Genomic DNA, 25,387 nt, shown 5'->3' on the forward strand with positions numbered 1-25,387 from the left:
AATATACTGCCCCAGCAGAACCAAATACCACAGTACAGCACAATATATTGCTCCAGCAGAACCAAATTCCACAGTGCAGCACAATATACTGCCCCTGCTGAACCAAATACCACAATGCAGAACAATATACTGCCCCAGCAGAACCAAATACCACAGTGCAGCACAATATACTGCCCCAGCAGAACCAAATACCATAGTGAAGCACAATATACTTTCCCAGCAGAACCAAATACCCCAGTGCAACACAATATACTTCCCCAGCAGAACCAAATATCACAGTGCAGCACAATATACTGCCCCAGCAGAACCAAATACCAGCAGAACCAGATACCCCAGTGCAGCACAATAATACTGCCCAGCAGAACCAAATACCACAGTGCAGCACAATATACTGCACCAGCAGAACCAGATACCACAGTGCAGCACAATATACTGCCCCAGGAGAACCAAATACCACAGTGTAGCACAATATACTGCCCCAGCAGAACCAAATACCACAGTGCAGCACAATATACTGCCCCAGCAGAACCAAATACCACACTGCAGCACAATATACTGCCCCAGCAGAACCAAGTACCACAGTGCAGCATAATATACTGACCAGCAGAACCAAATACCACAGTGCAGAACAATATACTGCCCCAGCAGAATGAAAAACCACAGTGCAGCACAATATATTGACCAGCAGAACCAAATACCACAGTGCAGCACGATATACTGCTCCAGTAGAAACAAATACCACAGTGTAGCACAATATACTGCCCCAGCAGAACCATATACCACAGTGCAGCACAATATACTGCCCCAGCAGTACCAAATACCACAGTGCAGCACCATATACTGCCCCAGCAGAACCAAATACCACAGTACAGCACAATATATTGCTCCAGCAGAACCAAATTCCACAGTGCAGCACAATATACTGCCCCTGCTGAACCAAATACCACAATGCAGAACAATATACTGCCCCAGCAGAACCAAATACCACAGTGCAGCACAATATACTGCCCCAGCAGAACCAAATACCATAGTGAAGCACAATATACTTTCCCAGCAGAACCAAATACCCCAGTGCAACACAATATACTTCCCCAGCAGAACCAAATATCACAGTGCAGCACAATATACTGCCCCAGCAGAACCAAATACCCCAGTGCAGCACAATATACTGCCCCAGCAGAACCAGATACCACAGTGCAGCACAATATACTGCCCCAGGAGAACCAAATACCACAGTGTAGCACAATATACTGCCCCAGCAGAACCAAATACCACAGTGCTGCACAATATACTGCGCTAGCAGAACCAAATACAACAGTGCAGCACAGTGTACTGCCCCAGCAGAACCAAATATCACAGTGCAGCACAAAATACTGCCCCAGCAGAACCAAATACCACAGTGCAGCAAAATATACTGCACCAGCAGAACCAGATACCACAGTGCAGCACAATATACTGCCCCAGGAGAACCAAATACCACAGTGTAGCACAATATACTGCCCCAGCAGAACCAAATACCACAGTGCAGCACAATATACTGCCCCAGCAGAACCAAATACCACAGTGCAGCACAATATACTGTCCTAGCAGAGCCAAATACCACAGTGCTGCACAAAATGCTGCCTCAGCAGAACCAAATACCACAGTGCAGCACATTATACTGCCCCAGCAGAACCAAATACCACACTGCAGCACAATATACTGCCCCAGCAGAACCAAGTACCACAGTGCAGCATAATATACTGACCAGCAGAACCAAATACCACAGTGCAGAACAATATACTGCCCCAGCAGAATGAAAAACCAAATACCACAGTGCAGCACAATATACTGCCCCAGCAGAACCAAATACCACAGTGCAGCACAATACACTGCCCCAGCAGAACCAAATACTACAGTGCAGCACAAAATGCTGCCCCAGCAGAACAACTACCACAGTGCAGCACAATATACTGCTCCAGCTGAACCAAATACCACAGTGCAGCACAAAATACTTCCCCAGTGGAACCAAATACCACAGTGCAGCACAAAATACTTCCCCAACAGAACCAAATTCCACAGTGCAGCACAATATACTGTCCTAGCAGAGCCAAATACCACAGTGCAGCACATTATACTGCCCCAGCAGAACCAAATACCACACTGCAGCACAATATACTGCCCCAGCAGAACCAAGTACCACAGTGCAGCATAATATACTGACCGGCAGAACCAAATACCACAGTGCAGAACAATATACTGCCCCAGCAGAATGAAAAACCACAGTGCAGCACAATATATTGACCAGCAGAACCAAATACCACAGTGCAGCACGATATACTGCTCCAGTAGAAACAAATACCACAGTGTAGCACAATATACTGCCCCAGCAGAACCATATACCACAATGCAGCACAATATACTGCCCCAGCAGTACCAAATACCACAGTGCAGCACAATATACTGCCCCAGCAGAACCAAATACCACAGTACAGCACAATATATTGCTCCAGCAGAACCAAATTCCACAGTGCAGCACAATATACTGCCCCTGCTGAACCAAATACCACAATGCAGAACAATATACTGCCCCAGCAGAACCAAATACCACAGTCCAGCACAATATACTGCCCCAGCAGAACCAAATACCATAGTGAAGCACAATATACTTTCCCAGCAGAACCAAATACAACAGTGCAGCACAATATACTTCCCCAGCAGAACCAAATATCACAGTGCAGCACAAAATACTGCCCCAGCAGAACCAAATACCACAATGCAGCAAAATATACTGCACCAGCAGAACCAGATACCACAGTGCAGCACAATATACTGCCCCAGGAGAACCAAATACCACAGTGTAGCACAATATACTGCCCCAGCAGAACCAAATACCACAGTGCAGCACAATATACTGCCCCAGCAGAACCAAATACCACAGTGCAGCACAATATACTGTCCTAGCAGTGCCAAATACCACAGTGCTGCACAAAATGCTGCCTCAGCAGAACCAAATACCACAGTGCAGCACATTATACTGCCCCAGCAGAACCAAATACCACACTGCAGCACAATATACTGCCCCAGCAGAACCAAGTACCACAGTGCAGCATAATATACTGCCCCAGCAGAATGAAAAACCACACTGCAGCACAATATACTGCCCCAGCAGAACCAAATACCACAGTGCAGAACAATATACTGCCCCAGCAGAATGAAAAACCACAGTGCAGCACAATATATTGACCAGCAGAACCAAATACCACAGTGCAGCACGACATACTGCTCCAGTAGAAACAAATACCACAGTGTAGCACAATATACTGCCCCAGCAGAACCATATACCACAGTGCAGCACAATATACTGCCCCAGCAGTACCAAATACCACAGTGCAGCACAATATACTGCCTCAGCAGAACCAAATACCACAGTACAGCACAATTTACTGCTCCAGCAGCACCAAATACCACAGTGCAGCAAAATATACTGCCCCGGCAGAACCAAATACCACAGTGCAGGACAGTATACAGCCCCAGCAGAACCAAATACCACAGTGCAGTACAATACACTGCCCCTCAGAACCAAATACCACAGTGCAGCACAAATTACTGCCTCAGCAGCACAAACTACCACAGTGCAGCACAATATACTGCACAAGCAGAACCAAATATCCCAGTGCAACACAATATATGGCCCCAGCACAACCAAATGCCACAATGCAGCACAAATTACTGCCTCAGCAGCGCAAACTACCAGAGTGCAGCACAATATACTGCCCCGGCAGAACCAAATGCCACAGTGCAGCACAATATACTGCCCCAACAGAACCAAATACCACAGTGCAGCATAATACACTGCCCCAGCAGAACCAAATACCACAGTGCAGCACAATATACTGCCCCAGCAGAACCAAATACCACAGTGCAGCACAATATACTGCCCCAGCAGAACCAAATACCACAGTGCAGCACAATAAACTGCCCAAGCAGAACCAAATATCCCAGTGCAACACAATATATGGCCCCAGCACAACCAAATGCCACATTGCAGCACAAATTACTGCCTCAGCAGCGCAAACTACCAGAGTGCAGCACAATATACTGCCCCGGCAGAACCAAATGCCACAGTGCAGCACAATATACTGAACAGCAGAACCAAATACCACAGTGCAGCACAATATACTGCTCCAGCAGAACCAAATACCACAGTGCAGCACAATATACTGCCCCAGCAGAACTAAATACCCCAGTGCTGCACAATATAATGACCCAGGAGAACCAAATACCACGGTGCAGCACAATATACTGCCCTAGCAGAACCAAATACAGAGTGCTGCACAATATACTGCCCCAGCTGTACCAAATACTACAGTGGTACACAATATGCTGCCCCAGCAGAAGCAACTACCACAGTGCAGCACAATATACTGCTCCAGCTGAACCAAATACCACAGTGCAGCACAATATACTGCCCCAGCAGAACCAAATACCACAGTGCAGCACAATACACTGCCCCAGCAGAACCAAATACTACAGTGCAGCACAAAATGCTGCCCCAGCAGAAGCAACTACCACAGTGCAGCACAATATACTGCTCCAGCTGAACCAAATACCACAGTGCAGCACAAAATACTTCCCCAACAGAACCAAATTCCACAGTGCTGCAAAATATACTGCCCCTGCAGAGCCAAATACCACAGTGCAGCACAATATACCATCCCAGCAGAACCAAATACCACAGAGCAGCACAATATACTGCCCCAGCAGAACCAAATACCACAGTACAGCACAATATACTGCCCGAGCAGAACCAAATACCACAGTACAGCACAATATACTGTCCCAGCAGAACCAAATACCACAGAGCAGCACAATATACTGCCCCAGCAGAACCAAATACTACAGTGCAGCACAATATACTGCCCCAGCAGAACCAAATACCACAGTGCAGCACAATATACTGCCCCAGCAGAACCAAATACCGCAGTGCAGCACAGTATACTGCCCCAGCAGAACCAAATACCACAGTGCAGCACAATATACTGCCCCAGCAGAACCAAATACCACAGAGCAGCACAATGTTCTGCCCCAGCAGAACCAAATACTACAGTGCAGCACAATATACTGCCCCAGCAGAACCAAATACCGCAGTGCAGCACAGTATACTGCCCCAGCAAAACCAAATACCACAGTGCAGCACAATATACTGCCCCAGCAGAACCAAATACCGCAATGCAGCACAGTATACTGCCCCAGCAGAACCAAATACCACAGAGCAGCACAATATACTGCCCCAGCAGAATCAAATACCACAGTGCGGCACAATATACTGCCCCAGCAGAACCAAGTTCCACAGTGCAGCACAATATACTGCTCCAGCAGAACCTAATACCACAGTGCAGCACAATATACCATCCCAGCAGAACCAAATACCACAGTGCAGCACAATATACTGCCCCAGCAGAACCTAATACCACAGTGCAGCACAATATACTGCCCCAGCAGAACCTAATACCACAGTGTAGCAGAAAATACCTACCCAGAAGATGCTTAACTGTGGTGGCCAGTACCACGTTCTGTCAACCTACCCCAGTTGCCTCAGGATAGCAATACAGTTGAATTTCGGAGGACGGCTTTAGGTGGCCTGGGCATCGGCCTACTGGGAAGTTCCCTGTAGGGTCTACGGCCAGTCCTCCCATGGTCACTCTTATAAAATATGTATATGAGTTTCCTGTATGCATTTCAAGAGTGCAAAAATGTTTAAAAAATCCAAAACACAAAGATATAGCAAATAATTTCCTTCTAAACCTTCTATTATTTTTGCCCCTGATTTAGGCCACTGTGATAAGTATATGTCAAAGCTTTCATATTGCCCTACACCACAGCCGCCGCTATCAGTAGCAAGCCTGTTATATACAAAAACTCTAACCTACATCATTCATGAGCTTTGAAGCTGTCACAGGGCATAGAAAAAAATTTAGATTTTCTATTAACCCAAACAGACCTTTCCAAAAAAATACCTCTCTGGGATTTCACTTGTCAGCAACAGAATCGGCGTATAGTGTTTCATATTTACTAGCCTTCATTGCAGGTAAGTTTTAGTGACATCGTAAATTAATTGGCAAGACATATTTCTCAAGCACTTGCCTACTCTGCACACATTATTGTATTATAGATTCTTGCTCCTCGCCAAGGTGGCATTTGATAGATTAATGGCTCGTATTAAAAATCTTGCATTTTGTCTTGATTCATTTTTGTTTATGTCTAAGAATTTGTTTTTCTCAGTAAAGACCATAAAACGTCTGCATGTACCATGTACCTGCCAATCAGGAAATCTCGCAGTGAGTAAATACTCGCTGACTAAATGCTCGGTGTGTCTAGAAGGCATTCTGTCATGAATAAAAAAGTTGTATATAAATGTTTATGGAACGTTCAATCTATAGCATTATAAAGCCAAGTCGAGTTTGTATAATTCCACCCAGCGTCAGGAAGTCACAAGCATAAAGCATACAGAGAGCCCCGAAGCGAATATTCTGAAAAGGAGCTGGCCTTTAAAGGGGCACTTTCATCAGAAAAGAATATTTTATTATACAATATTCATAGAAAAGTTTTAACCTTTTTTATTTTGGCAGAAATAAAAATGTAAAAATCTGTTCTTCTGGAGCAGTAGTCTTAGGCTACTTTCACACTAGCGTTCGGGCGGATCCGTTCTGAACGGATCCGCTCATAATAATGCAGACGGAGGCTCCGTTCAGAACGGATCCGTCTGCATTATATTAGCAAAAAAAAGCTAAGTGTGAAAATAGCCTGGGACGGATCCGTCCAGACTTTCAATGTAAAGTCAATGGGGGACGGATCCGCTTGAAGATTGAGCCACATTGTGGCATCTTCAAACGGATCCGTCCCCATTGACTTACATTGAAAGGCTGGACGGATCCGCACGGATCCGCACGCCTCCGAACGGCCAGGCGGACACCCGAACGCTGCAAGCAGCGTTCAGCTGTCCGCCTGTCCGTGCGGAGGCGAGCGGAGCGGAGGCTGAACGCCGCCAGACTGATGCAGTCTGAGCGGATCCGCCTCCATTCAGACTGCATCAGGGCTGGACGGCTGCGTTCGGGTCCGCTCGTGAGCTCCTTCAAACGGAGCTCACGAACGGAAACCCGAACGCTAGTGTGAAAGTAGCCTTAGAGAGATGAACATTCTCAATGAGAGAGCCCAGTAATCTCAGTTTATGACTCTGCTGTACAGGGAAGGGTTTATCTGTAAGGTGATCTCGTTTTGAATGGTAGGCAGAGAACAGGAATGACAGCTCTATTGTTCTCTTGATAGGCCTAGATAAACATACTGATGACCTATCCTCTGGATTACCTGTTAGAAGAGGCCGTCACTTCCTAGGCCATGTAAAATCACCGTATATCGGTGACACAGGCACACAGCTTAGGCGCAGTTCAGCTCCATTGAGGGCAATGAGGCTGAGCTGCAATACCAAGCAATGTATAGCACTGTGCTTGGAAAGCTGCCGGGAACTGGCTTCACTCACCAGAGCTCTGGTGAGCACGGCGGCCCCCTGGAACAGTTGATCGGCAGGGGTGCTGGGACTCAGACCCCCACTGATGGGATAATGATGATCTATCCTGATGATAGGTCATAATTTTATTTACCTGGATAACCCCTTTATAATGTGGACAGTCCTAACCAGTCAAACTGCTGGGACAACACAGGCAAGGTCTAGTACTCTAAGGGCTGTTTCACACGAGCAGATGCCGTGCGTGACATCCGCTATGTGAATGACAGCCAAGACCTGATGCGGCCAGAAGAAGCACGGAGCAGTAACATGACTGATAATGCTCCGTGCCTCTGTGATCTCTTTACTACGAAATCACAGTGAGATAAAGTTGTCACTGTGATTTCGTAGTAAAGAGATCACAGAGAGGCACGGAGCATTATCAGTCATGTTAATACTCCGTGCTTCTGCTGTCCGCATCGGGTCTTGGCTGTCATTCACGGTGCGAATGTCACGCACGGCAGCCGCTCGTGTGAAACAGCCCTTATTGAGTCAACAACCCTCTCTCCTTCCGGGTCTTACTGATGGTCTGACAAAGTGTGATAAGTGAGACTCTCTGTACAACAGTACTTATTTGCATGTTTAATCACGGAATTGCCAAAAATCACTATTAAACTCATGATACTCTGTCCATCTTTGGAATTTTTTACTTTATTATTGCAAACTTGACAAATTTTAGTCAGTATAAACACTGAAGTTCCTTATTACTGGCAACCCTCACCATGCAACGTTTTGGGAGGATACACCACCTTCCTCATGCATGATGATGGGGGCCCACACAGATGTACCCTTTTCATGTGGTCTCAGTCCACAGGATAGGTAATAAAAGTATGATCACTGAGAGCCCATCGATCAACAGAATGAGTGTTCCAATTAGTGTTGATTTGGACTTTGATGCAAATTTCTGGAAAAATGTGATTTGCCACGATGCCAAGTTTCCTCACGCTTCATTGTTACAAATCAATTTTCCATTAAATATTGGTAAAAACTAAAAAAATTATATTATTCTTACCTACTTACCATTTAAGTCATCCATTTGGGGGTGGAGGCCACCGCGGCCATTTTGATTTAAGATACCGCATGAAATCTTGCACGCAGTGACGTATGATGTCACCATGCCGGCCAGCTTGATGAGGTCACCACGTCACCACGCGAGATGCTTTGACATTACTAATGCTGTCTTGGTGTTAAAGAGCTTGAAAGAGGTTGGATAAAGTGGTAGGAGACCTCAGAGTGTCGAACATTACTTTTCAGGGCAATTGGAGCACCTTCAATTCAAGTCAAATTTATTTGTACTGAATCAAACCTGCCGGCTGATTCTACCACATTGGAACTGAAACAAATTTGGGGAAACTTGCTCTTCTCTAGTCAGATTTCTTGTTGCTATTACTAACATTTCCAAAGTATGAGGCGCTAAGGGTCAGGGAAGCTAAGGAAGTGGAGGAATTTCTTAAATTTCCAACACTTACAGCTAGAGCAAGTGGTGAGGAACATCCATTTGCTTAGATTATTTTCTAACTAAAAACGAATTACATCATTGACAGACCCCCGAGCTCTTTTTAAGTGAATAAAAATAATCTTTTGTTTTTAGAGCTCTACATTGTGCCGATCTCAACCTCTTGTAGGAATGTATGAATAAATTCACTACTGGCCAAAGTATTCCCCTTATTAAAGGGATGGTCAAAGGTACCTCATCGGATAGTATCACAGTGTGTAAGGACACACTAGCTGGTATTACCTAGCTGTCAATTTATTCAATTTCATAGAGGAACAACAGAGAATAAGTAAAATGCAGAGTTTGAAGAAAAGGTGAAGCAAAATTGTTGTCTTTATGTGGTTTACTAAAGAAGACATTTCAGGAGAGTGGATAGGTTCTCTTGAAAGGGGTTATCAGGTTTGCATCAAAATACTTTAGAAAATCATTTATGAAGTCCAGTTGTAATTCTATAATGTATTTCTTTTATCTCTGTTGCTCCTATCTTCCGTTCTGGCCTGTGGTCACATGACCATGTCCATAGGCAGTGCAGTGATAGAGAAGTATACTTATATAACTAGCTTGGTGGTAGGGGCTATAAACTAGATGGGCCTTGTTAGAGCCGGTGCTGGAGCTGTGGCAGAGAAAGTAGAAGTGCATCATGGGATTGGTTGGATTCAGGAATAGGAAGTTCTATATACAGGATGAAAGGAAACCAAAGGGATTGATTTACATGGTGAAAATGGATAAGGATACTTAATTGAAAAAAAGCATAGGTAAGATGACCATGAGGTGATCGACTGCATGAGCATATCTGTTAAAAACCCTTTTAATTAGTTACTAATACAATATAATAGACCATGATTTTCCTAGATGTCATAAAGCTTCCAGTAGTCAATGGACAATTTTGTGCCTCCACTGAACCCCCTATTGTGCTGGTGACAATGTTTTGACTGGACTTGCCTGCTGCGGAATAGTCAATGCTTAAAGGATTTCCAGTGAGGAGGGGGTGGAAGAGCAAACCCTTAACCACTTTCAATTATGATCTATTATTAGCTTTGGAGAAACAATTGCATGATCCGGGGAGAACAAAACTGCCCAGAATTAAATAGCTATCGAGAACATTTTTTGGTTCTGAGCACTGGAGGGATTCTGTGGGACATAATCGTCATGGAAAAATAACTTAAAAATCACCTGTTATGAGAAGTCATTATTTTATTCCATGCCTATGCAGAATCATTTCCCATTCTATAGATTGGCTGCACATGCATCATGCCGTATCTGTTTTCCGGTGTATACAGTTGCATCCCACTTTTTGCAGAACACACACATTTAAAAAAAAGTCAGACATTTAGCACAAATATGGTCAGATGTTAAGAGCAACAAGTATGTAATAAAATAGCTCCTTACCAGCATATTCAATGTGATCCTCATGATTCTATGTAAGTTTTTTGTTATTTGGAGGGTAGGCTATGTAGTTGGACCATTGTCCCTGGTGCACTAGTCGAGTATTCGCAACACCTCCATCCATTCATCTCTATGTGACTGCCAGGGTTAGCCAAGTACAGCACTCGGCTATCTGTAGCACTCCCATAAATGTTGAATGAACAGTGGTGTGTATGCTCAATTAGTGCACCATTCAAGCGGGTGACACAGACACTTTGACGTCTTGATAGTTGGAGGTCCCAGCAGTCAGATCCCCACCAATTTAACATTTATCCCTTATCCAGTGGATAGAGCATAACTTGCTCAAACCAGCATACCCATTTAAAGTTTGATCGATTTAGAACCTTTAAGGCCGCTTTTAGGTTGAGCAAAGTGAAGCATTAGAAGTGGAATTCGGTATGAAGTTTAGAAAACTTCGATTCACAACAAATCCTAATTTTCTTGCGCTTCATGGTAACTAATCAACTTTTCCAAAAATGGCGGCTGCACGTATTACAAAGTGAAAGTATGGAGCCCGGGAACGCAAGATCACCCATAGTGCCGTGCAGCCAGTCAATCCGCCATCGCTTATGATGTCCTCATCCCGCACGGTCTCTGCCATTGTCCTGTGAGCTGAGCATAGGCAGAGATGTGGCAAGCGCTCATGTGCTAGAGACAGTGTTGCTGATAACTATTAGAAGAATATTGGAGAGGGAGAGTGCAGGGAAACTACAGGAAGAGTGCAGAAAGACTGCAGGGAGAGGACAAGGAGAGTGCAGGGACACTGCAGGGAGAGTGCAGGGAGACTTATTCAGTGCCAATTTTATTTATGTATTCCTAAATTTACTTATTCCCACATCAGCCATAAACTAAGATATATAATTCAATACCAATAAGATGGACACCTTTATTATTCCACTGCCAGCGTGCCAACCGATTCCATCTAGTCTGCACAAGAGAAGGAAAAGCAGATGACAGAAGAAGGGCTCCCACCTATAGGGCAGGAGAGCACTGGGGATGGAGAAGTGGGTATGCCAGAGCTGATTAATATTCTGTGTTTACTGTCACATAACAGAAATAATATGCATATTGTCCCCTCACCTAACCAGCCAAACCTCATACCAGCAACAGCCTCTGTTTAAAGATGCATTAAAGGTGCATCAAAGATGCCACATGGCAATTAACAATGAAAACCGACTATACAGTGCGTTCTTCATTACCCTAAGGCAGATTGACCTGGGTATACCTAATTTATAGCGATACGTGACAAATTAATAAGGAACTAATTGATCGAATTTCTTGGATAACTTGAGCAAAGTTACCAAATGGAATTTTTCAAAAATGCACTCATCTCTAGCCCCTTTACACAGGCCAATGATTGGGGGCAATTATCGGGAAGGAGAATTCCTAGGAACATTCATTCCCAATGATTTCCCTATCTAAAGATTATGTTGATTACCTGATGAACGAGCAAGCCTACATTCATCGGAGGAAACCATCAGGATGTGGTATACCTAAATCATTCCAATGAACGTGAATGGGGAAAAGCAAACGATCCTTCATGTCCATATAACAGAAATGATTATTTCATGTAAATGCAAGTTCCATCTCCTTTAACGAGCAGTCAATTATAGGGAACAAACAGTTAATTCCTGATAACTGCCTGCTGTGCCAGCCTGTGTAAAGGGACCTTAACCGATCATCAGAAAAAAGAAGGCTCCTTTAACTCTTTGGGTCAGTATCTATGTATTGTAACAACTTTCAAAAATGATTATAATAACTTCCTTTCAGTCCTATGTAAAATCTAATTCTCCCAAAGCATTGTGCCAAATGTCAGACTCATCTTTGCTGCATCTGTATGAAAGGAACATTTCTTTTTGTAGAATGAAAATAAATACAGAGATTTTCTTTATTCACAAGAAGAAAACCATTTCAACCTATCTTCCAGATCGCCATTGCCATTTTAAGTCTTTATACGACAAAAAAATAAATATATGACCTTTGTTAGAAGACTGAAAAAGTAACTCCGCTAATCAGCAAAAATGTAATCACATCCAACAAAGTCCCTTAGAGATCTTAAGATAAAAAATGATGTAAAAGGGAAAAATATTTCTATCTTTTTACATAGATTTTCCATGCTTTAAGCCTTATAGGATAAACCCCTATTGTTTTCTTTGCTTCATTTAATTTGTATTTTGGCTTTTGGTGTTGCTAGAAGAAGCAGTTTAACTCTTTCACTGCCAGAAATTCAGAACTGATTTAACCTTTAAAACAAACATTTTGCCTATTCACTTTATGTAATCTGTGCAGCTGTATTTCCTGTATTTCTTGTTAGCGTAACACAACACAGGTTCAAAAAACTGGATTAAAAGGGAGAAAACTAGAATAAAAAATAATAAAACTGTTTTAAACAATGTCTATTAAAATGAATATATGAAATTGATTTGTTTCAAGCTACCAAGCCTAGCGGCAAGGAACTCCGGCGGGCTGTTCCGGCGGGTGCACAGCCTGTCGGATCCGTGCTGCAGCTAGTGCATGCGTGCCCCCGGACTACCGCTCCGGCTCCATTGACTATAATGGGGGCGGGGCGGAGTTCCAGCGGCAGCATGGCAAACATGGCAGAGGGGGCAGCCAGAATAAAACTACGACTAATTGTTTTTCTCTTTATGTCAAATTACAATTAGAGATCATGCACACACAGTCTACGTGCTAAGTGAAGACATAATATGGCACCCACAGAAGGGTTTGACTTCGATCTGTAGTAATCCGTAAACAATTAGCCCCATGTTTCATTAGATACTGTATCACAGAGATATTATCCTCTATAAGCATATGGAAGTAGCATAAATGAGCACATAACTAGTGTTGGGCGAGCATGCTCGGCTGAACACTAATTTCACTTGAGCATCGCGATGCTCGGCACATTGCTGTGTTTGGCCGAATACCATGTGTGCTCGAGCCTCCTCCCCGCACGTTTGTTGGTTGCTACGCAGCCAATAAATGTGCAGGTAAGTATTGCCATTCACTGCAATACCGTAGCCATGTTGACTACTGGCATTACAGTGATTGGCTAGCTGGAACACGTCATCCACCACATGGCATCAAAGCACCCTAATAGATGGGTTGAATGCCTGGGTCCACAACCAGTGTCTGTGGGTCACACCCCTGCCTCCGCTTCCCCTGTGTTACTTGCTGGCCAATCCTCTGTCCAAGACGCAGGCCCTGATGCCTCCCGCCATGCACCTGGACCTTCGAAAGCACCATCAGCTAGCACATCACTTCTGTGTCCCAGCGCAGTGTACAGATGTCCATACCCCAGGCCTTTGAACAAAAGCGCAAATACCCAGCCACCCACAGACCATAGCACTAAATGCACATCTTTTCAAATTGCTGGCCCTGAAAATGTTGCCAATTAGGCATGTGGACACTGTGGCTTTCCACAGCCTGATGGCGGCGGCTGTCCCACAGTACTCTGTCCCCAGCCGCCAATATTTTTCACGGTGTGCAGTCCCAGCCTTACACCAGCATGTGTCCCGTAACATCACCCGTGCCCTGACCAACGCAGTTATTCGGAAGGTTCATTTAACGACTGACACATGGACAAGTGCTTTTGGCCAGCGACAGTACATTTTCCTGACGGCACACTGGGTGAATGTTGTGGAGGCTGGGAGTAAGTCATACCCTGGGATGGCACAGGTGCTACCAAAGCCAAGGATTGCATGCTCTAATTCTATCAGGGTTTCTGCCGCCACCTACGTTAGTGGCTGCAACCCCCCATTCTCCTCTTCCGCCTCCTCCACTTCCACCTCTGAATTATCATCTTTCAGCACCAGTCAGCCATCAGTGTGTAGCTAGAAAAAGTGTAGCATTACAGTGGGGAAGCGGCAACAGGCCGTTCTTAAACTGATCTGCTTAGGTGACAAACAGCACACTGCCTCAGAGCTGTGGCAAAGGACAGGGGACCAGACTGAGCTGTGGCTCTCACCACTCAACCTACAACCAGGCATGGTTGTGTCTGATAATGGCTGTAACTTGGTGGCGGCTTTAGAGCTCGGCAAGATCACGCATATACCATGCCTAGCCCACATGTTTAACCTAGTGGTTCAGCGGTTATCAAAACCTACCCCAATTTACCTGAGCTACAGATGCGCCACGTGTGTGTCCATTTCCGCAAGTCATCGACAGCTTTCGCTGGTCTGGCAACGCTGCAGCAGCACGTGCAATGGCAAGCTCACCGACTGTTGTGTGACGTGAGCACACGCTGGAACTCGACATTCCACATGTTTGCCAGGCTTTGTGAGCAGCAGAGGGCAGTAGTGGAATACCAGCTGCATGTCAAGGATGAAGTTGCAGACTCAGAACAAACTCCATGAACGCCAGCAGAACCGGGCACCTGAAACTGAGACACAGTTTTATGGAGATCTGCTACCTCCAGCGAAAGACCTTGCATGCGGTCAATCAAGGCTGAAACCGGATCCATGCTTAAGACGGTTATGGCGGTTTATAATGTCACGGATGAAGTTGCAGATAGCTGGAACTTATAAATAAATGACCGACTGGCTTGATCCCAAACTAAGGAGCATATAGGTGAGCCCTTTAAAACCCTAAGAGCTCTCCCTGACTGCTATGCACATGCAAGGGTCTCAATAGTAGACTATTGCATGCCCACGTACCTAAGACTATGTGACACCTGAAAGAGGAATAAATCAAAAGGAACTTTCTGTAATAATTGGCAAAACCCAAAAACCGCATCAGCGCCTTCTGATTCTCAGGAAGTTCCCAATCAAGCACAGCGCGGACCTTCTCAGGGTCCATTCGAAAACCAGAAGCGGAGAGAAGAAAACCAAGAAATTGAATCTCTGGAACCACAAACACACATTTTTCCAGTTTAGCGTACAATTTATTCTCCCGCAGTATCAGCAAGACCTGACATACAGTAGGTGGTCCCGATGAGTCTTGAAATCAGGAGAAAAAAATCTAAATGTCATCTAGATACACCAGTACAAATTTCCCCATTAAATGATAAAAAAGGCTGTTCACAAAATATTGGAAGACGGCCGGAGCATTCATCAAACCAAAGGGCATAACCAAATTCTCGAAATGACCCTCAGGGGTATTGAAGGCCGTCTTCCATTCGTCCCGTTCCCTGACCTTGACTAGGTTGTATGCCCCTTTTGAATCCAACTTAGAAAAAACTTTAGCCCCAACAACCTGGTTAAACAGGTCCGGGATCAGAGGAAGTGGATATGGGTCACAAATCGTGATACGGTTCAGCTCCCTGAAATCCAGACAAGGTCTTAAAGAAGCATCTTTTTTCTTAACAAAAACGCATAGTGACTCTTTCAGGTTGGGAGAGATTGTATAATCGTGATTTTGGCAGCATGGCGCCTGGGATGAGATTAATAAGGCAGTCGTACTCCCGGTGAGGGGGCAACTCCTGGACACCACTCTTGGAAAATACATCCGAAAATTCAGATAGAAAAGATGGCACAGTCTTGGTAGAAACCTCTGAAAGAGACGCCGTGAGGCAATTCTCTCTGAAAAACTCACTCCAACCAATTATTTGCCTTGCTTGCCAATCAATGGTGGGGTTATGTTTAGTGAGCCAGGGTAGCCCCAACACTACAGGAGTAGGTAATCCGCTTAAGATGAAAAATGACATATCCTCAACATGAGCGTCACCCACAGTCAAACGGACATTGCGAACTATTCCCTTTAACGATCTTTGATAAAGTGGAGCGGAATCAATAGCAAAAACAGGTATATCCTTTTCCAAAGTGCATACCTGAAAACCATGCATTGTTGCAAATTGATTATCAATGAGATTGACAGCTGCTACACTATCTAAAATAATCTCACAAACAATGTTCTGGCTGTCTAGCGCCACCCTGGCAGGTAGGAGAAAACTGGAACTGCAAGCAAACGGCAAACCTTCAATTTTCACATCAACCTTGCCAATAGTAGCAAATGGAAAGTTTTTTGAGTTTTTTTTATTTATTTATATTTTATTACCTTCAGAAAACTCCATGAATCTCCTAGAGGGGCAAAAGTTAGCCAAATGTATACCCCCACAACAGAAACAAAGCCTCCTCTGAGAGATGAATCCTCTATCATGGCCTCCTCCTCAGAGGGGATTGAGACAGACTGAGACCCCTGCGCACTGAATGAGACAGCCCCACTGTCCTTGGGCTAAATATGACAGGAAAGAGTAGTCTCCTCTCTCTCTCTCTAAGACACCTGTCGATACGAACAGCTAGAGCAGACTCTAACGACGCTGGTCTCTCATGAAAAGCAAATGCTCTTTTAATCTTTCCGAAAGACCATGGCAAAATTGACTTCTGAGTGCAGCATTATTCCATGCAGTATCAGCTGCCCATCTCCGAAATTCAGAACAATATATCTCTGTGGACTGTTTACCCTGGCATAAAAGACGCAGTTTAGATTCAGCCAGAGCAATACGATCCGGGTCATCATATATCTGCCCCAAGGCTACAAAAAATTATTCCACCGATCGGAGGGGCCGTGCCCCCACCGGCAGCGAAAAGGCCCAAGACTGAGCGTTATCCCTGAGCAGCAAGATGATGATCCCCACCCTCTGCTCCTCATCACCAGAGGAATGGGGAAGTAGGCGAAAATGGAGTTTGCAAGCCTCTATAAAGCAAACAAAATTCTCACTACCCCCGGAGAATGTATCCGGAAGCGAGATCTTAGGCTCAGAACAAACTCCATGAACGCCAGCAGAACCGGTCACCTGAAACTGAGACACAGTTTTATGGAGATCTGCTACCTCCAGCGAAAGACCTTGCATGCGGTCAATCAAGGCTGAAACAGGATCCATGCTTAAGACGGTTATGGCGGTTTATAATGTCACGGATGAAGTTGCAGATATCTGGAACTTCTAAATAAACGACCGACTGGCTTGATCCCAAACTAAGGAACATATAGGTGAGCCCTTTAAAACTTTAAGAGCTCTCCCTGATTGCTATGCACATGCAAGGGTCTCAATGGTAGACGATTGCATGCCCACGTACCTAAGACTGTGTGACACCTGAAAACCCTATAATAGTGAGGGGGCATGACCACCGGCTCCCTGCACTTAATACGGAGAGAGTCAGGGTCACACTGACACTGGAACATGGTCATCGCCTTTCCAGTCAGCTTCCGCTATTCACAAGCGACGAGTGGGCATTGATGTCTGACCTCTGTGAGGTTTTAAGCAACTTTGAGAAATCAACACAGATGGTGAGCGGCGATAACGCTATTATCAGCGTAACCATCCCGCTTCTGTGTCTACTCAAACGCTCGCTGCTCACAATTAAGGTGGACACTTTGCATGTGGAAGAGGTGGAAATGGGGGAAGAATGTACACAGGGTAATAGCCAGACCGCCCTCAGTTCGTCTTCTGAGAAACGAATTGGATGATGAGGAGGAGCAGGAGACGGTTGCCTCCGCTACATAGGGTAGTACATCCATCTGTTCAGCGTGGATGAATAGAAGAGGAGGAAGAGTATGAGGAGATTGAGATTCATCCTCCTGATGAGGACAGTGAAGTCTTGTCTGTTGGGACTCTGGCACACATGGCTGACTTTATGTTAGGCTGCCTTTCCCGTGACCCTCACGTTGTACGCATTTTGGCCAACACCGATTACTGGTTGTTCACCCTTCTCAACCCCTGCTACAAAGAGAACTTATCATCTCTCATTCCTGTGGCGGAGAGGACAAGCAAAATAGTGCAATACCAGAAGGTCCTTGTGGAAAAATTGCACCAAAAATTTCCAGCTGACAACGCTGGCTGAACGTCCTTTCGGACAGAACACTCAACGAGGGGCAAGCCCAGAGTTCCATGGCAAATTGGGCCAGCTTTGGCCACAGGTCAAGCCACCACACCCAGTAGTGAGGGTTCCTCGCTTCTCAGAGCGTCCACATCGGCCGTTAACCCGATGTAGTCGGACACCTGTCGGTCTAGGCGTTCCCTGAGGCTGGATCCGGAGGGCGGCTGTTGATAAGTTGGCTGCAAGAATGATCTCATATGCGAAGTGACCAACACATCTTCAAATCGCTGTGGGTGGAAATTCCTCTGCCAGCGCCCACAACTGCAGAATGCAGCATCTCTTACTGCAAGGCCTGGAAATGCTGCATTCTGACAGCCATCTTTGATGCTGATAACATGTCCGCCATTTGTGTTTGTACCGGGGGTCTAAGTATGTTGCCACCCAGTACTGGTCCTTGCCCTTTATGCTTTTTATACGGGGGTCCCTCTTCAAACACTGGAGCATGAAGGCCCTCATTTGCACTAAATTGGAAGTGGTGGAGGACCCTGGCTCCTGCTCCTCCCCCTATCCACGGACAACACCAGGGATCCCCGAAAGGTTTAAAGGCCTCCTCAAAGCCTGCTCTTCTTGCTCCTTCTTCTCCTCCTCCCCCCAGCCACCATCTTCCTCTGACTCCTATTCAGACTCCCGCTGACTTGTCTCAGATGGAGTAGCCCCCCCTCGGAATTCATTCAGCATTGTGACTTCCTCATCTTCCAGTTCTGCTCCTCGACGGCTTGGTCAATGACACAACGCAATGCACGCTCCAGAAAGAAAGCATAAGGTACGATGTCACTAATGGCACCCTGGCTGCGACTGACCAGTTTGGTGATCTCATCAAATGGCCGCAGAAGTCTGCATGCGTCGAGCATGAGCAGCCACTGGTGTGGTGAAAAGAAGCCAAGCTTCCCAAAACCTGTCCTGCTGGAGAGTTCGTACAGGTAGTTATTAACGGTACTTTGCTGCTGGAGCAGTCTATCAAGCATATACAAGGTAGAGTTCCATCACATTGGGCAGTCACAAATCAGATGTCTGATGGGCAGGTGGTGTCCACGCTGAACGTCAGCAAGGCGAGCCATGGCCGTGTAAGATCTTCTAAAATGGCCATAGATTTTCTTGTCCTGCCGCATGACATCCTGGACCCTAGGGTATTTGGCAACAAATCGCTGCACGACTAAGTTCAGGACGTGTGCCATGCACAGCATGTGTGTTATTTTTCCCTGCTTCAGCAGGCTCAGCAGTTGGCACCGTAGTCGCACACCACTATCAACTGTCAAATTGAGCGGGGTTAACCATTGATCGGCCTGTGACCGCAGAGCTGAAAGCAGTGCAGGACCGGTGTGGCTCTTGGCTTCCAGGCACAACAGCCGCAGCAGAGCATGGCAACGTCTTACCTGGCACGTCAAATAGGTTCTGGGGAGCTTGGGGGGCGCAGCGTAAGAGGCGGTAGCAGTGGAAAATGAGGAGTCAGCCGAGGAGGAGACGGAGGATGGAATAGGAGGAGGAGAAGAAGAGGCAGGCCTGTATGCAATCCGTGGCGGTAACACCAAATCCACACGGGAGCCACGGGTTACATGCTTGACGGCCATCAGAAGGTTCACCCAGTGGGCACTAAAAGTTATATGACTCCCCTGCCCGCGTTTGCTATACTACGTGTCTGTAGTCAGATGTATCTTGGCACCAATACTGTGTGCCAGAGATATATTCAATTGCTGCTGAATGTGGCCATATAGCTCTGGGATTCCCTTCTGGGATAAATATTTCCTTTCGGGGACCTTCCATTGCGGTGTGCCAATGGCCACAAATTTTCTAAAGGCCTCCGAGTCCACCAGTTTATATGGAAATAGTTGGCGGGCTAGCAGTTCCAACAAGCTAGCGGTCAGCCGTTAAGCAAAAGGTATATCCGGCGTCATCAACTTTTTACGCTCGAACATCTGGGCCACGGAAGCCTGCCTTCTGCCATATGAACACAATGACGACACAGTGGAAGGTGGAGTGGAGGACAAATGGGAGGAGAGAGGAGAAGGAGAAGAGGCAAGACGTGGAGCGCCAGGTTTGTGGCTTTGTGGGTTCTGACGACGTTGCTCCCACTGGGCTCGATGATGGGAGGCCAGGTGGAAGCAGGTATATCAGTCCCCTAAATCAGTATTTTGTGGAAGCAGGTATATCGCAGCCCTCAATTAGTATTTTGTGGAAGCAGGTGTATCAGTTCCTTTAATCAGTATTTTGTGGAAGCAGGTATATCGCAGGCCTCAATCAATATTTGGTGGAAACAGGTATATCAAACCCCTTAATCAGTTTTTTTGTGGAAGCGGTTATCTCGTAGGCCTCAATAAATATTTTGTGGAAACAGGTACAAACCGGATTCCCAAAAAGTTGGGACACTATATAAATCGTGAATAAATACTGAATGCAATGATGTGGAGGTGCCAACTTCTAATATTTTATTCAGAATAGAACATAAATCACGGAACAAAAGTTTAAACTGAGAAAATGTACCATTTTAAGGTAAAAATATGTTGAATCAGAATTTCATGGTGTCAACAAATCCCCAAAAAGTTGGGACAAGGCCATTTTCACCACTGTGTGGCATCTCCCCTTCTTCTTACAACACTCAACAGACGTCTGGGGACCGAGGAGACCAGTTTCTCAAGTTTAGAAATAGGAATGCTCTCCCATTCTTGTCTACTACAGGCCTCTAACTGTTCAATCGTCTTGGGCCTTCTTTGTTGCACCTTCCTCTTTATGATGTGCCAAATGTTCTCTATAGGTTAAAGATCTGGACTGCAGACTGGCCATTTCAGTACCCGGATCCTTCTCCTACGCAGCCATGATGTTGTGATTGATGCAGAATGTGGTCTGGCATTATCTTGTTGAAAAATGCAGGGTCTTCCCTGAAAGAGATGACGTCTGGATGGGAGCATATGTTGTTCTAGAACCTGAATATATTTTTCTGCATTGATGGTGCCTTTCCAGACATGCAAGCTGCCCATGCCACACGCACTCATGCAACCCCATACCATCAGAGATGCAGGCTTCTGAACTGAGCGTTGATAACAACTTGGGTTGTCCTTGTCCTCTTTGGTCCGGATGAAATGGCGTCCCAGATTTCCAAAAAGTACTTCGAATCGTGACTCGTCTGACCACAGAACAGTCTTGCATTTTGCCACACTCCATTTTAAATGATCCCTGGCCCAGTGAAAACGCCTGAGCTTGTGGATCTTGCTTAGAAATGGCTTCTTCTTTGCACTGTAGAGTTTCAGCTGGCAACGGCGGATGGCACGGTGGATTGTGTTCACTGACAATGGTTTCTGGAAGTATTCCTGAACCCATTCTGTGATTTCCTTTACAGTAGCATTCCTGTTTGTGGTGCGGTGTCGTTTAAGGGCCCGGAGATCACGGGCATCCAGTATGGTTTTACGGCCTTGACCCTTACGCACAGAGATTGTTCCAGATTCTCTGAATCTTCGGATGATGTTATGCACAGTTGATGATGATAGATGCAAAGTCTTTGCAATTTTTCGCTGGGTAACACCTTTCTGATATTGCTCCACTATCTTTCTGCGCAACATTGTGGGAATTGGTGATCCTCTACCCATCTTGGCTTGTGAGAGACACTCTGAGAAGCTCTTTTAATACCCAATCATGTTGCCAATTGACCTAATTAGTGTTAATTGGTCTTCCAGCTCTTCGTTATGCTCAAATTTACTTTTTCCAGCCTCTTATTGCTACTTGTCCCAACTTTTTGGGGATTTGTTGACACCGTGAAATTTTGAATCAACGTATTTTTCCTTTAAAATGATACATTTACTCGGATTAAACGTTTGATCTGTCATCTACGTTATATTACAAATAAAATATTGACATTTGCCATCTCCACATCATTGCATTCAGTTTTTATTCACGATTTGTATAGTGTCCCAACTTTTTGGGAACCCCTTAATCATTATTTTGTGGAAGCAGGTATATCACACCCCTCAATCAATTTTCGGGAAGCAGGTATATCACACCCATTGCAAATAGTTGTTCCAATAGCGATTGTCCCTTTATATAGCTGCGGTAGCGCAGCAGAACCGCACACACCTGCTTCACAATACAAATGCACTATATACTTTCTATGTTAGAAAGTATATTATAGGTATATCACACCCCTCAATCAGATTTTTTTGGGGCAACAGGTATATCACACCGTTGCAATTAGTTGTTCCAATAGCGTTTGTCCCTTTATATAGCTGCAGTAGCGCAGCAGAACCGCACACACCTGCTTCACAATACAAATGCACTATATACTTTCTATGTTAGAAAGTATATTATAGGTATATCACACCCCTCAATCAGTTTTTTGGGGGGCAAGAGGTATATCACACCGTTGCAATTAGTTGTTCCAATAGCGTTTGTCCCTCTGTATAGCTGTAGTATCGCAGCAGAACCGCAAACAACTTCTGCACAATACAAATGCGCTATAATATACTTTCTATGTTAGAAAGTATATTATAAATATATCACACCCCTCAGTATATCACACCTATCAATACCACACCTATACCAGTACTTAAAATGACTTTTGTGGCCCTATTAGCTAGCGTTTGATGTCCCTAGCAGCCTGTCTCTGCTCCACAAAGCAACCTCTCCCTACACTGGCAAAACACAGTCCTGTCCCACCTGATGGATGTGTCATGGGTCAAAGTTTGGCGCAATGCAAAAAAATTGGCGCTGGCAGACATCGCCATATGTTCGCATGTTTGGCGAATTGCGAACGCTCAAAGTTTGCCGCTAATTGACCGCAAGGCCATCTCTACTAGAGGCTCTGACTGCTCTCCTTATGTAAAGTTTCTAGCTGAACTAGAACCTTCTAGTTGGAGTGGTGTAGTGGAGAAACACAACCCAAAAAAATACAATGTTACAATTCTAGTCTCTCATAGACTTGCAATAGAGCTTCAATGATATTCAGTGGCAGTGACAGAGTAGTTTTTCCAGATAAAAACAAGTCTTCAGACATAATAACATCCAAAAGGTCAGTCTGTCTGGTTTTGGTGGTAAACAAGTCTGTTTTTTTCCCTCCAAGATATGCTCTTCTTTAAACATTATGGCAGCCATAGAAAATTACAAGCTTCTCATTATTAGCTAGAAAGTCCCAAAAGTCTCTAAGTGTCCATAAATCCCTTCTACATTGCAGTGCAAATACAGTGCAAATGAGCAGGATATTTATGAAAAAAATAAAAAATCATGTATATATATATATATATATATATATATATATATATAATGCAGGTACAGAGTATTAAACAGTATAAGTATCAGTGCAAGTTAACCTTTTAAAGTAAAATAAAGTAAGGAGTTGATGACTTTGCATAGGGAAAATATGCAAATGTACACAAATGTCCAGATTTCAAGGTATCCCTGCTCCAGGGCACTACACTTCCAGTAACTAACTAAAGACTGCCAGATCCTATACATAACCTTTTGGAGTTCACATGCATAAACCACATTCAGCACCACAGTAAACATTTTACAGTGAGGATTTAGCTATAACCCTTTAGCAATGATTGGGCACTGCACAAATGGGGAACTCCCTTTTTTGAGGGCATAAAGACATGGGCTCTCTTCATGGGGCATGGCTATGGACTATCTTCACAAGACGGCTCCTTTGATGGTATGTAATGTTCTTAATTTGGACATCAATCACTCATTTCATATGTAAATCACCTTGAAGGTCAGCAGCTCTATACAATAAATAATAATTGACGTTCACATCAATAGAAGGCAGTAAAAAGGATCATGATAAAATGTCTCATTGTGCCTTATTGTTATGGGTTATGAGTAGTAAGAACAACTTTGCTAGATGAAATATAAATATGGTATGTGTGTGAGCAAACAAGCGTTATTCTTGGTTGCCATGACTTTGGATTTCAAAAGGGAGCTGATGAAGTCTCTTAAACAAATGTGAGTCCTTCACGGAATAAAACTATGGGTTCCTAATCTACCTAAACCTTTCCACTGCATCCCTCATTACCGCACTTATTCCAGCAAACACACATTATTTATTTTGGCCACTTCACCAGATTAAGACAAGGGCATAATTTTTCTTCTTGGCTGTTATATAGATGTGCGAGGCCCAGCGTCTACAGTATTCAAAAACCTGGGCGGATTCTGATACAGCCTGAAGTTCATAGATACCACTATTTTCTCAGTTCTTCCCGGTTTCACAAATAAACAATAAAGTAATTATAAAGTAAATAATTTTAGTCATGATAGTTTTTGCGAAGTATTGCACAAATCATATCTCTCTAGACATATTCCAGTGTGTTTAGTGTTAAAGACAGTTGCTTTGGTAACTCAATTTTTTATTTAGCACCCATTGTATTCCTTTAGTTGGAAATAGGGGGAAGAGGTGTTCCAGCCTGAAGCATTTTTCATCTGTCCACTGGATAGGTTATAAATGCTAGACAAATGGGGGTCACTATAAGATGAAACTATCTTACCTCTTTAAACAGCTGATTGGTGGGAATGCCATGAGCCAGACCCCACCAATCAGATATCAATGACTTATCTAGAGTATAGGCTATTAATGTCTTATTCCTAGAAAATCCCTTTGAAGAAGACATGAGTTATCATACAATTATTATTCTGCATCAGGGGTAGGCAACCTCAGACACTCCAGCTGTTGTAAAACTACAACTTCCAGCATGCATACTTGCTCTGCTCTTCTAAAAACTCACACAGAAATGAATGGAGCATGCTGGGAATTGTAGTTTCACAACAGCTGGAGTGCCGAAGGTTGCTGATCCCTGTTCTACATGATTATGCCAAATATAAAGCATACAAACTTCACTATGCATGGTCTAAAATACAGCAAAAAAAAAACAAAAAAAACACTTCATGTTATCAGCAGATCATGTCTTATGGTATTTAAATGACTTGGTGCTGATTGCAAAGTGTGTACATCTCATATTCAAAGAGTGTTGTGTGCTGTTGTCACCTATTCAGTCCTACTAGGAGTAAAATTGACCATACACTTCAGTTAACTGTTGTCTAAATTCTCATTGACCCTACTTATGCTCCTTCCTACACCCCACCCCATATACATGCATGGTTGGCTCATCTGAGCATCCATGTGTTGCGAAGGGAGACAAT

The sequence above is a fragment of the Bufo gargarizans genome, chromosome 6 (assembly GCF_014858855.1).
Source record: "Bufo gargarizans isolate SCDJY-AF-19 chromosome 6, ASM1485885v1, whole genome shotgun sequence".
Lineage (NCBI taxonomy): Eukaryota > Metazoa > Chordata > Amphibia > Anura > Bufonidae > Bufo > Bufo gargarizans.